The sequence below is a fragment of the Notamacropus eugenii genome, chromosome 1 (genome assembly GCF_028372415.1).
Source record: "Notamacropus eugenii isolate mMacEug1 chromosome 1, mMacEug1.pri_v2, whole genome shotgun sequence".
NCBI classification, from domain to species: Eukaryota; Metazoa; Chordata; class Mammalia; order Diprotodontia; family Macropodidae; genus Notamacropus; species Notamacropus eugenii.
This window is the reverse complement of record NC_092872.1, coordinates 364,892,243-364,906,775: the sequence shown is the minus strand read 5'-3', so window position 1 is coordinate 364,906,775 and position 14,533 is coordinate 364,892,243. Positions and strand designations below refer to the sequence as shown.

The 14,533-nt window shown below is 37.7% G+C and overlaps 1 long non-coding RNA gene across 2 annotated transcripts in view; it reads left to right on the top strand.

Annotated features, from left to right (window-relative positions):
• The first annotated feature begins 2,335 nt into the window (after positions 1-2,335).
• Positions 2,336-14,533, top strand: part of LOC140518318 (uncharacterized) — a 29,520-nt gene continuing 17,322 nt past the window's right edge. For both annotated transcript variants that reach the window (XR_011971901.1, XR_011971900.1), the window contains exon 1: positions 2,336-5,530. This is a non-coding gene — a long non-coding RNA (uncharacterized lncRNA). The remainder of the gene's footprint in view (positions 5,531-14,533) is intronic.

The following is a 14,533-nucleotide window of genomic DNA, read 5'->3' as shown; positions in this document are numbered from 1 at the left end:
ATGTTTTTTTTTTTCATTCTTTTGTTCATTTTCTTCTCTCTGTGGACCTCAATTTCCTCCTTTACAAAATGAGGTGTTCTGAGTAAAGGATCCTAGGGATCATTTTTAAGGTTCCTTATATCTTTTGTCTTGTCACTGAACTTCAGTGACTCTGAAAGAGAGAGTGAGGCCTGTGCCTCTGTCTCACAAGTCCAACTCAAGGCAAGGTGTGACTCTCATGATGTCATTGATTGTCTTTGTAAAGGATGAACAACATATCTCATGACATTATCACAAATCTATTATGTTCTTCCTGCCTTCCTTTCTGTTCCTCCCCTGATTCAACAAACTCCCAGTGAGGAAAAAGCAAAAGAAAACATGAATTTCCCATGAATTTCAGACTTAGCAATCATATATCTTCTTGTATTTGAAGCTGGCAGACTGTGGCCCTTTCAGAGTAAGCTACTCCTATCACTTTGCCCCTTCTAAAGCAGATTGTATGGCTAGATCTTGTTGAGTAATTGAATTTTTAAAATTATCTCTCTAACCTGTCATCCCAAATAAGCCAAATAATCTCACCTGTGCTCATCCTTCCATATCCTTATTGCACAGCCAACATGAACCTGTGTCCCACATAGATCTGCCTTCAGCTATTAAAGCACAATGACATGGGCCAAGCCAACAGATACACTAAGGCTCTCTAGGTAAAATCCCTTCATTTCCCTCATCATAAAGGAAGATCTTGAGAGTGTCAGCCTAGGAAATTAATGCTATTAATTATATAGATAAAATTTAAAAAAAATTATTTGTTGTTGGAATTTTTTAGCTCATTTTCAGTGCCTTTCTCTTGTCCCTGTAATGCCCTCCCTTCTCATCTCCAGCTTCCCTTGTCTTCTTTGTAATCTCAGCTAAAATCTTCCCTTCTTAAGAAGTCTTTCCTCATTCCCCTTCATGAGAATTAGTGCCTTTTCTCTGTGATTATCTCTATTTTATGTATTTTGCTTGTACTTGGTTCTTTACATATTTTTTCTCATTTAGATTTGAGCTCTTTGAAGGCCAGGGACTGTTTCTGGCCTTTCTCTTTATCTGAGTTGTTTGTCACAGTGTCTGGCACAGAATAGATGCTTAACAAATGATTGCTTTGACTTGATCAATTCAATGAAATGTACAATTTTTTACACTGCCTGTTTTATATAGAGTTTATTACTAGGCCACTGAGTGGACTACAAAGATAGATAAACCCCACTGAAATCACGTCACTTTTACTTTTTTTCACAGAGGTCTATACATGAACTCTATTCTGATGTCTCCAAGGGAGCCCCTGGATTGGGTGAAAACCAGTTAATTTCTGATAGACCCAGAGGAAATCTATATGGGATATGGTACAGAGAATTTTTGAGAGCATAAGACTGAATCTATTTCAATCCCTTTCTGGGCCTCAAAAGTCTGTGTTCTAAGGTCCTCCACAGCACCATCATTTCATATTCTTAGAATCCTTTTACCTCTAAATTGCTAAGGTCTAAATTTTTTAGTGTTTACAAGTAGCTTCCCTTCCTATTTGCCTTAGTAATTTGTAGATATCCCTATGAATCATTAAAATGAATTGATATGGAAGATATTGAGAATCCATACTGAGAGGACAGGTGTGAGCAGGATGCTGATGTTTTATTTTGTAGAAGAGGAGCAAACACTGAGATCTTGGGGGACTGAGATTGATGAAGTTAATTTCCAGAAGGATTCACAACTTTCCCTAAGAAAATTGTGCTCCTTGTACTTTTTTCATAAAGGGCAATCAGAAAAGGACTGTTGAAGTCAATGACAGGAGGAATGGACATAGGTATCGCTTCTACGAAAGTTGCCCCTGAAGCCTCAGTTCCTTTCTCATCAATGTTCAAAACAGCCTTGTGCAGAGCCTAGAAGGAAAAGGAATTGCACAGTTCAGGGACAAAGGAAAGAGTGATAGGAATTTCTGGACATCTTCACACCCCCTGGTGTTAGTAAAGCCTAGAAAGTCCATTAATTTGATAGGGTGTGGGGCAGATAATAAGTTGTTTTGAAAAAACACAAATATCTTGTTGTGTAAATTTATTTGATTTGTTCAATTCGACACACATTTCTTGACTTCATAACTCAATGTTGGGCCGTAAAGGAGAATTCAAGTTGAATAAAACATATTCCTTTCCTCAGGGGAGTAATCATCTAGATTGCTAGAATATCAGGTAGAGGATGATAAGAGGACGTACCAACAAAGGGCTATGGAATTTCTCAGGGACATTTAATTCTGGCTAACTAGATGAGAGAAAATTTCATAGAGAAGTTTTAGTATGTATTTATTTTTTGCCTATCCATAAGTCTGATACGTAATGTGTTCCATGTTCTCCTAATTTTCTTGCAATTTCTTATGTGTCAGTTATGTATCCATTTTAACCTCATCTTGGTAAAGGTGCAAGATGTTGGTGTATGCCTGATTTATGCTTGACTGTTTTCCAGTTTTCCCAACAAATTTTTACCAGATATTGAATTCTTATCCCAAGTACTTAAGTCTTTACACTTGTGAAAGGCAAAGTAATTATATTTATTGACTGTGAGGTGGCAGATGTGTTGACCCAAACTCCCCTCCACCCAGAATGATTGAATCATAGACCCTGCCCCCAAAATGCCAGCCAGTTCATTTTGGTCAGTTCAGCTAAATAATCTTTTGATTCATTTCTCTGTTTAAACTAATGATGACAGCTTACACATCTGAACCTCAATTTCATCTGTAAAATAAGAAAAATAGTCCTTGCTCTGCCTAGCTGCCAGGATTATTATAAAGGAAATACTTTTCAATCTTAGAGCAAAATGTAAATATGAATTATTCTTGCTATAATCACACTAGTGAGTGAGATGAGGAGATTGTGAAGACTTTTCATAATAAAAATATGGGGAATATTGAACTTTCTAAATAAAACTTCTCTTCTATAAGGCTCTGTCCTTGGATGCCTGAGTTTCAGGTATCCAGGGCTTGTGGATGGTTAGTTGGTTGTCGCCCCCCCCTCCCCCCATCCCTCTCCAGCTACCAGCTTTCTTTGTGAAGGTGCTGTGGGCTCTAGTTGAAACTTGGAAGTTACTCAAATCTCCCCATTGTTTGTTGTACTGTTGCCACATCAACACTACCATCTCCTGCTTCTCTCCCTCCCCTCTTTTCTAAAGCCACATCAGCATTTAAGTTAAATATTAGATGAGGTAATTGTGTTGGGATAGGTGAAGATTTCCCAGGGTTTGTCTAGTATTTCGCGCTTAGATTGTGAGCCCACCTCCCAGCCAATGGAGAGGTGGGATAGTGGGGAGGTGGGATTCTCTGCTTTAGGGTATAAAAATGGTGCTTCAATTTCTAAAAGTTGCCTTCGTCCACCAGATTCCCTGACCTGGTGGAAGGACGTCCCTTGCTCGAGAATTGTAATAAATCTTTTTCTTTCTGTTCTTATTGAGAAGGCTCTTCCTTTATTTAAGATTTTGAGTAAGGGTCTTTTTATCGCACACAGTTGGTGCATGGTCCAGGAATGCCCTCAAGTGGCAACTCCTTCCCATTTGGATCAGGTGCAGGAGCCTATCAGAAAGCTTTCTCTGATAGTCCCTGACCAAAGAGGGAGGAATTCCTGCCCTGAGGGGCAAAAACCCTGGAGACAAAGAGGTACTCAGAGGAACAGACAGAGAACGAAAAGAAAAAGAAAACAGAAAATTAAACGGTAAATGGTAAGAAAAAGGGTAAAGGCTCCAAATCAGTGAGGTGAAGAGGTGAAAGCAAACTCCGGCTAGCTGGTGAAGGAGACAGTCTTTGAAAGTTGTGCATGCATAGCCCGGAGGTAAACACTCAGGAGTCTGGAGGTTTATTCATTGAGTCTCAGACTCGGGAAGTTCAGTGACAACTTCCCTCTAAATTTTTGGAATCTAGGGAAAGGATTCAGGAAAACCTCAATGAAAGGAGAGGCTTCAGGGGGACTCTTGGGAGTTAGGGCGACCTCTCCTGGAAGGTTTTTGTCTCGAGGGAAAGAAAAACCTTAGTAGTGTAGCTCTTGTGAGGGACTTGGTAAGTCCAATGGGAAAAGAGCAGTCTAAGCCTGTCACTTCGGAGCAAAGATTGAATGATATTGATATACCGGTAAATGGCCCCTTCGGGAATAGACTTAGAATTGGAATGAAGTAACCAAAATATAGGGAAAAAGATGAAAAAAAGTGATAAGGTAGTGTTGTTTTATCTGGGGTGAAGCAGATGTAGGAGGAGTAATATGGCCCAAGTATGGGTCCTTAGAAGATTGGATATGCTAAAAGTTGAATCTGTGTGTAAATGCTGAAAACCCCTTTAATTCAGAGGAAGGCACTTATGCTGCCCTTTGGATGCCAGAAGCTCAGCAGATGGTATTGAAAGATAAAAAGGAGGAGGAAGAGGAGAAAGGATGCGCTCCTCTCACTCTCTCCTTCCTATGCAGCGTGCTTGGTGGCTCCACACCCCCCCTCTCTGAACCTAAAGAAAAAGGCGAAGAGGACTTATGTAGTTCTAGTGAGCTACGTGGTCCTCTATTTAGAGAATTGGGACAACTTTTAAAGGATCAGGAAAATTTACCCTTGAAAATGAAACCAAAAAAACCATCCACTGAGTTTTATTTTCTTAGAGAGGTCCCGTCAGTTCAAGGAGGCTTGATTTATGTCAATGTACCTCTTAGCGCAGCCGAGGTGAGAAATTTTAAGAAAGAAATAAAAGCCCTAATGACAGACCCATAGGGCTTATTAGAGCAATTAGGTGTGTTTTGGGGGACCTAATAAATATATACTGGGAGTGAATTAATGAATGTCTTAAATATCTTATTCTCTCAAGAAGAAAGGGACATGATAAGAAAGGCTGTTATGATAGAATGGGAAGACTGGTACCCACCAGTGGCCGGGTTGGTACCAGCTGACCAAAAATACCCTACTCAGGACCCTTGGTGGGACCATAATAATGAAGCCCATAGAATCCATATGCAGGACTTGAGAGAGTTAATTATAACTGGCATTAGGAATGCTGTCCCTAAACCCAAGAACGTTAAACTACAATGTTACCAATGCCTGGCCAGTTTTTGAAGTTGAAAAGGAAGATTTATGGTACTTTGCAGAGTACTTGCATAGTGGCTTTATTAATTAAATTGTGAAGTTAAATTAAATGGTTAGGTTTTTAACCTCTAAGTTTCTTTTTAAGGAAGAGGTAGTGAATATTGGGTTCCTTTAAAATACAAAAGGAAGGGAGAAATTGGGTGGGATGTGTTTAGACTTTGTGCCCCTCCTTCCTTCCCCCCTCCTTAAGAAAATGCTTAGCTTGTTTAGGAAACCAACAGACAAAAGTTATGGAAGATTATGGGATTTAAAAATTGCTTGCTGTGATTTGTAAGTATTATTAAATTATTTAGTCCCTTTTGTCTGGGTAAGGAGGTGTTTTTTTGATTATACAGGAGTGGCAGGCAATTCTCTACCTTACCTGAAGAAGGATCAGAAATGGAAGTTAGCAGAGTAAAAGACAGGCAATCTGGAGTGAAAAGTTGAGTTTTGATTTAATGAGATCTAAAATCTAAAATTTGTAATTTATGTTTAAATTAGATAAATATATTTGATACCAAAAGGTGTGTAAAAATTGCAAATACACTTTAGAATTTTGATGAGATTTCTTTCAGAAGTGTTAACTCTGTCCATGTGCTTAGGCTACGTGGAGAAAGGAAAAGTTACGCCCCTCCCCCTCCCCCCCCCCCCCCCCCCCCCCCCCCGGCCCACACACACATATGATTTAAAGGTTGGAGTGAGACCCCCAAACTGCTGGACTTGAGAGGGGAGGGAGATGGAAGAGGGCTCTTTAGCCCTTTAAAGAAGTAGAGTAAAAAGAAGAGGAGGGTTAAAATGTTTTGTTTTTTTAAATATAAATCTAGGTTTGATATGGTTTCAAGTTAAAATCTGTCCTGAAGGAATAATAGGCAGCATCTGAGAATACTTTTCCTATCAGGATCAAGCAGAAAGATATTGTTATTTGGCATTTAGAAATTGCATTGTTAAATTAATGATGAATTGATTTGTGATTCTTAAGCCTTGTTCCATCTAAGGATGTATCAAGTAGATTAAAAAGTTCATGTCTGTTGTTAAGAAAGAAGTTTAAACTAAAATTGCTTTTTGCTATGAATAAAGCATTTACAAAGTATTTAAAAGGAAACTTATGGTTAAATGTGAAAAGACCTTGGGTTTTAGGTCTTCTAATTTTTGTCATTTAGGTTGATGAGGGTTTTGTGATAAACTGTAAACTGTTCTTAAAAGAGGAAAATATTTGTTGTATTAAGAAATGCTTTATAAAATCTTTGTGTATGATTTTTGAAAGGTTTACCGATCAAATTTATATTTGTAAGCTAATCTGTTATAAGAAGGGAGACTGGGAATTTTATGGTTTCAAGTAGCTCTCTGGAAAATTTTAGGAAAGCTTCCTGGTCCCATCCCCCCTCCCGTCCTTTTATTTGGAAGTTCAGTCATTACAAAAGGATTTTTTAAGATCTAATTTGAACTGGAGATACTCAGAGGACAGATGTTAACTATTTCTTGTAGTGAAGGAAAGGAGTGGCCCCAGTCCCATCTAGAGGTCTCTAATATGTGAAGAGTCTAAAATGATTACTTAAGAGGTGTGGCCCTTCACTTTGTTAAAGTTGGAATCTGTATGTGAAGTGTAAGCTGTATATGGAATTCTTAAACTAGGAATTTCTTTTGGTGATAAATAATTTTTAGTGATTGGCTTTTAGGACAAATTTAAAATTGAAGATGTGAGTCCTGGTAAAATTTTTGATTAAGTGAAATTTATTATCTAATGGACAAACCTCAGGGGAAAATTGTGTCCTCAGCCTGGGATGGGATCCTTCTGGCTCAGTTCCCCATTGTGATAGAGGGACTGAGGAAGGAATTCAGGGTGGTTCCAGATGGTTTAGGGGTTTCCAGCATGGTCTTGATGGGAGTGGCCAGTAACCTGGAGAATTGGATTAACAGGGCATAGTGACATGTCTCCATGGGCCGCTAGACAGTTAGTATACGTGGCACAAGGTGAGGTTTTCCAGGGCCCTTTTAGATAAATGGGACTTTAACTTTTTGGGGGTAATGGACAAAGGTCCCAATTTGGGATAAGAATTTTACTTGTTACAAAGTGATGTAAGGCAATTAGCATTAAAACAGTTGACTGAATTAATTACTGAGACTAAAATCAGAGACATTTTTAGTTTAGGGAAAAGAATTTTAGTTTAAGCTTCTTGGAGACAGGTAACCTCTGGTAAAATTTGGCATTTACGGAAAAGTTAAATGTTTCTGTTTTGATTTGAATTCATTTCATGAAATTGGTGTTTGAATTTGTCATATGTGTAGCTCATTCTCTTAGACTGAGCAGGGTTATAAAGGTATGGAGAAGCTTGGGAAGCAGACGTAAATCTGTAAGGAACAAGAACATGTATAGAAAGATATGCAAGCCTTCAGACTTGCTTCAAAAGATTTTCCTTAGCCAATGTGAAATTATAGTCATATCTGAAACCTGATTATTGGAACTTGCTATTCTAAGATTTTATGGGACTATTAAGTGACTGTTCTTCTGAGTCTAATTCCAGGTATGTATAGTAAGAAAGGCAGTCTGAGCTTCTGACCCATGACGCCAGTAAGCCTGTGAGATGCTGGCCATGAACGGCATGGTAAAGTTGGGAGAGTGACTATTCAGCCTGGGCTGAGGTAGGATTCTCCTGACTCAATTTCCCCACTGACACCTGGCAGACTTTAAGCCTGGCTGAATGCCAGCTGACAATCTGCTCCTGCCTGGAATTGACATGAAGTTAGGGAGATATTATTTCCCTGCAATGTCCCTACTCTTAGTGGCAATTTCTTATAGTCAAAAGTTTTCTAAACTTAATATCAGATTTATTAAATAATAGATTGTTGGTAGGGAACATCTGAGGTTAAGTCTAAAATTAAGCAATTAGATTTGGGACTTCAGACTTAACAACAATAAATTAGGGTCTTTTAATTTCTAGTAATAGTGTGGAGACCATCAGGTTAACAAGGCTTGTGAGGTTAGCATACATAGTTAATCATTATTTTGTCTCAGCTGGTTAAAAGAAAAATGGTTTGTGGCCTATGTTGTAAATGCTTTAAAAGATCTGAATGTAAGATGTAAATATTGGATTCAGATGTGGATTTCTTAAATATGACAACTGGCCAAAGTCCCAATTTTGAATTTGTAGAGTGATGAGTGTATAAAGCTTAAGAATGGTCATCTAAAATGGTATTAAAGGTCAGTTTTGTAGGAGAGTGGACAAATGGATTTCTACAAGAAGATAAAGAACGTGCAGAGATGTTGTGCTGAAGATGGCCTGAAGGAGCATCTAGATCAGAAAACTCATCAGATGATGCCCCTCCCCAGATTAAATGGAACCTCTGAATGGATAATTCACTGATCTACCTTTGTATCTTAAATCTCTGTATCTGTACTTATAACATGGGGATAGTCACTTTATAATTTGTCAATGTATTGACTAACTTTGCTTTCTACCTATATTCATATAAAAGGGGATAGATGAAGGGAAGAATGTATAGGGGAAAGAATGTGAGAATTATATTTAATTTTAGAGATTGTACATGTTTTTGTCCAAATTTGGTCTTCTCCTTTAAAAGAATGAAGGAGAAGAAGGAGTGGTATGAGAGTATGAAATGTGAAGGAGATCATTTAACAGATAATCTCTATTAGTAGTGGTAGGAAAAGTCTTCAGATGACAGAGAAGAGGAGAGACTGAGTAAGATGAGGAGATTGTGAAGACTTTTCATAATAAAAATATGGGGAATATTAAACTTTCTAAATAAAATTTCTCTTCCATAAGGCCTCTGTTCTTGGATACGTGAGTTTCAGGTATCCAGGGCTTGTGGACGGTCAGTTAGTTGTCCCCCCTACCCCCCACCAGCTACCAGCTTTCTTTGTGAAAGTGCTGTGGGCTGTAGCTGAAACTTGGAAGTTACTCAAATCTCCCCATTGTTTGTTGTACTGTACCACATCAACACTACTAGCTCCCCCTCCCCTCTTTTCTAAAGCCACATCAGCAGTTAAGTTAGATATTAAATGAGGTAATTGTGTTGGGATAGGTGAAGATTTCCCAGGGTTTGTCTAGTATTTCGCGCTTAGATTGTGAGCCCACCTCCCAGCCAATGGAGAGGTGGGATAGTGGGGAGGTGGGATTCTCTGCTTTAGGGTATAAAAATGGTGCTTCAATTTCTATAAGTTGCCTTCGTCCACCAGATTCCCTGACCTGGTGGAAGGACGTCCCTTGCTCGAGAATTGTAATAAATCCTTTTCTTTCTGTTCTTATTGAGAAACCTCTTCATTTATTTAAGATTTTGAGTAAGGGTCTTTTTATCCCACACGCTAGTCTTTTGTCTCCACAGGTGCCCATCCTTTCTTTTAGTATCATCAAACGAATGGCTCCTTCAGTCCTCTCTTCTACTCTAGCAAGTTTTAGTAGAGAATTTCTAACTATTTTAGTAATAAGTGAAATCAAACAAGGTAAACAAATAGGAAGTAATATGATACCACTAATTGCTATGATGCCAAACCACAGTAATCTCTTCCACCAGCTCCCTTCAAAACAGGACCACCAAGACGTATTGAAAAGGGAGTTCCAAGTTTGTTCAGGAACATGAGCAACCTTCCTAATATTTTTGGTGATCTCTTTCACTATTCTTCCATTATCATCAAGTTTTCAAGCAACATGTGGATATATTGAGCTTTCTACAAACTACCCCTTCTTCTGCAAGTAAATAATCTAAGATCAACCTATGTTGCAGTACTGCTTCCCTAGTTTGTGTGGCTTGATCGGCCAATAAGTTCAAATCTTCTGCTGTTTGATTGGTGATAATTTCAACTACTGCTTGGAGTCTGATTAGTCTGTTTAACAGATATATAGGGGTTCTATAACCCCAACTCCCATCTTGAGCCCAAGTTGCAGGCCCATACTCTCTAATTATCCTCTTAGGTGGCCAAGTATCACCCCACCCATTTGCATTTCCGGTCTGAGTGAAGGAGGTGTCAATGTTCCTCTTCCTTTTGACTAGATCATCATATAGAGGAACCCCCAGATGCCGTTTCCCTGATTCAGGCAAGAAAAAGAAATTAGGTCTCACCAATCCAATATAACAAACACCCCTCCAGTTTAACGGAAGGTGAGTATAAGCTGTCTGTCCACATATCTAATAATGTCCTCTCAAAGCAGGATTTTCCTCTAGAAACAGTCTTACCCTATAATCCGCAGCCAGAAAGTACTTCACATCTTCCGGGCCTAATGGTCCTTCTTTCATGATCTCTGACTTACACCTCCATAGTTGTTGCTTCCTCTTCCATATACAATGTTGATAATTCTCCCCAGTTCTGCTGATTACACTCCAGAAAGTATCAAACATCATCCTATGTGTCCCATTCTCCCACTTCCATCCCCATTCTTTATATTCTGTGTTATTCTTAGTACTATTCATATATATACAACTCCACAAATAGTCATAGTCATGACCCCTTCACATTCTTTCCCTTATGAATCCTTCCCTTCATACAGAGATTGAAAGGGAAAGGTAAATTAATGAATTGTCCATTTAGAGGTTCCATCTCATATAGCAGTCTGGGGCGAAGTATCATCTTATGCAGTTTTCTGATCTGGATGCTCCTTCAAACAGTCTTCAGCACAGCATCTCAGCATCTTCTTCTCTTTATCTTCTTGTAGAAATCCAGATGTCCACTCTCCTACAAAACTGAACTTAATACCATCTTAGATTACCATTCCTATCACTCTTACAAAAATCAAAATTGAAAATTTGACAAATTGTCATATTTTTTTAAAAGAAAATAAAATTCACATTAAAATGCAGCTTCTACATTTCACAGTAAGTCATTATTCATTCCCTCATTAGGAAGATGAGATTTCACTAAGGAGTCAATACCAGGCTCCAGTACTTATATAAATATAATAAATAATCATTTTTAACACAGTGCATATCACATCATAAAACAATTCCAACTTCTGATCATGTGATGCTTCTTTTAAAGCATTTACAATATGGTCCACAAACCATTTTTCATTTAGCATTAACCAACTAGGACAAAATAATAACTATGCATGCTAGTCTCACAAGCCCTTGACCTAATCATCTCCACACTATTACTAAGAATTAGAGGACCCTAACTTATTGTTGTTGGTCTAAAGTCCTAAACCTGTTAGCTCAATTTTAGACTTAACCTCAGATGTTCCCCTACCAACAATCTATTATTCAACAGATCTGTATTGTTACTTACAAAACTTCTGATTTTAGGTATTTGCCACTAAGAGTAGGGACATTGCAGGGAAACGACATCTCCCTTACTTCATGTCAGTTCCAGGCAGGAGTAGATTGTCAACTGGCATTCAGCCAGGCTTAAAGTCTACCAGGTGTCAGTGGGGAAATTGAGTCAGGAGAATCCTACCTCAGCCCAGGCTGAACAGTCGTTCTCCAGACCTTCCCATGAGATCACCTTTTTGCAGTTCATACCAGCATCTCACAGGCTTACTGGCATCATGGATCAGTGGCTCAGATCGCCTCTCTTGCTATCCACACCTGGAGTTAGACTCAGAAGAACAGTCAGTTAATAGTCCCACAAAAATCTTAAAATAGCAAGCTCCAATAATCAGTTTCAAGCATGACTAATTTCACATTGGCCAAGGAACATCTTTTGAAGCAAGTCTTAAGTAGCTTACATGCCTTTCTATACATGTTCTAGTTCCTGATTGAATAACAATCATAAGTCATTGCTCTAGTAGATTTATATCTGTTTCCCAAACTACTTTATCCCTTTCTAACCCTGCTCAGTCTAAAAGAATGAGCTACACATGTGATAAGTTCAAACACTAACTTAAATTTTTATGTTAATGAATTCAAATCAAAACAATCACTTAACTTTCAATGCCAAATATTACCAGAGGCTACCTACCTCTAAGAAAATTAGACTGAAATTCTTTTCCCCAAACTGAAGATGCCTCTGATTTAGTCTCAGTAATTAATTCAGTCAATTGTTTTAATAATAATTGCTTTTACATCATTTTGTAACTTGTAAAGATCTCATTCCAAGTTGGGACCTTTGTCCATTACCCCAAAAGAGTTTTAGTCTCATTTGTCTAAAGGCCCTGGAAAACCTCACCTTGAAAACTCCTTGTTTTTTTTTTTTTCCATGTGAACCGACTCTCCTAAGGTCCACTCTATCACTATGCCCAAGTCTATTCTACTTCCCACTCTTAGTTCTATCAGTCCAAATCTCCAGTTTACTGGCCACTCCCATCAAGACCATTCCTGGAGCTCCCAGACCACCTGGGGCCACCCCCCCTCCCTTTTTTTTTAAAGGGATTCCTTTCCCTGAATCCTGTAAATAAAATACAATTACAGTTAATTTTAAATCCCAATCTTATTCTATGGAACAATGATACAACATCTATTTATTCCCATTAGATTTAGAAAGAATGTTCCCAGGGATTTTATTTACATCTTAGATCTTAAATTGGCCCTAAAAAGTCAATCACTGAAGATCATTTCTTACACATTTTCAAATTCTCACCAAAGCAAGTTCTATATACAATCTCCTCAGCTGCTGGGGCTGTACTTGTTACTAGCCTGAGGACTGCTTCTTTTCCCACATATACACACAGTGTACCAGCTTTAGGCTTTAGCATTAGAATTACAAATGGCAAACATAATTTTCATAAGTGATAACAAATTGTTTTAGCTATGAACCCGAACAATAAATTTCAGATGACATCAACTGCATTTTCACATCCTGTTAGAGAAACTAAATTCTTCCCACTTTTGTAACTTACAAATACAAATTGGATAGGTAGGCCTTCCAAAAATCCATACAACAGATTTTACAAAGTATTTCTTAATACACCAAATATTTCCTCTCTTACGAACAGTTTACAATTTATCACAATCCCCTTGAAACTAACTGACAGAAATCACAAGAAAAGATCTAAACCCAAAGCCTTTTCACATTTGCCCATAAACTTTCTTTTACAAACATAACTTTAGAGTAAATGCTTGATTCATGGCAAAAACAATTTTAGTTAAAATTTCCTTTTCAACAGCAGAAATAAACTTTTAACATAATACATGCTCAGATGAAACAGGCTTGAAAATCACACCTATATATATATACGTACATTTTTAAAGCATTCTCATTTTCTTAATAAGAATGCTACAACAAGGAAACTCTTATAAAAAAAAAAATTCATGACAGCTCTTTTTAACCAATTCATTAATTAACTTAACAATGCAAATTCTAATACAATATTTAAATGAATTACCTAAAAATTTAAACTTATTTAAGTTTACTTAAAACTTAAAATAAGCCATTAACCTATTCAACTCCGTTTTTTTGATGACAAATATAAGTTTCAAATTATCAAATTTCTATCACATCTTTTTAAAACCCCAATCTATATGCAATAAATTACAAAATTTAAAATCGTGTAACAGTTACATTAGATTAACGTTGCATCTAACAAATACCTATCCTTTTGTTACTGGATCTAACATTTTTGGCAGAAATGCTACTGGGTGTCTCTGCCCTCCTCTTATTTGTGCCAGGATTCCCAAGGCCACCCCTTTCTGGCCCTCCCACTCTGTAAAGAAAAAGAAAAACCTAAACTTATTATCTTTTTACTTTAAATACATTGTCTGGCATCAAATATATTGATCTAATTAAACCTAAATTCAAAACTCTCAGCTCTAAGTTGCTTACTTGAGATTTTCTTTTACTTTCTAATCTTCTGCTTACTTACACCAAACTTTAATACATTCTAACCTATCTTAAACATTAAATTAAGAATGACACATTTCACCTGTTCACAATTCCAAATACAACCAGAATGAATTCAATTACTTTCTGTTATTTCCCATTACACTAAAATTTCTTCTTTTGGGTGAGGCAGGAAATGGTTAAATTGTTGCTAGCATGCCTCTTTGATCTGAGGGAAAAAGATAAATTCCCTCCCTCCCTTTTGTACTTCTTCCAAGCCTTCTGATTACTCGATACCCCCGCTCATCATCTCTACCTGCTTAAATTCTCCTGCCTTTCCCTCAAGCCGCTTTGAAACTGCACATAACTTATTTCTTTCTACTTCTCCTACATTCTTTTACTTGCTGTTACCAACCATATAAACTGAACAGTAAAATAATTTTTCTCTCCCTTTCTCTTGCTCCTTGTCCCTCCACCCCTCTGAAACTAATATGGAGGGGTTGAAGAAGGGGAGTAACAGGAATTTCAAGGACAGTTCAGCTCAGCCTTTCTGCTCCTGTTGGCTGGCTGGCTAAATTTACAACCTTATCAGAAAAAAACAGAGACATACAGACTTTCATTCACACAGAAATACCAACACAACATACACAGACAAAACATTTAACAGAATAGAATAGTACATATAGGTTTAAATTTTTGGCAAACCCAATCCTCGGAGGAACCATATTTGGGCCAGATTGT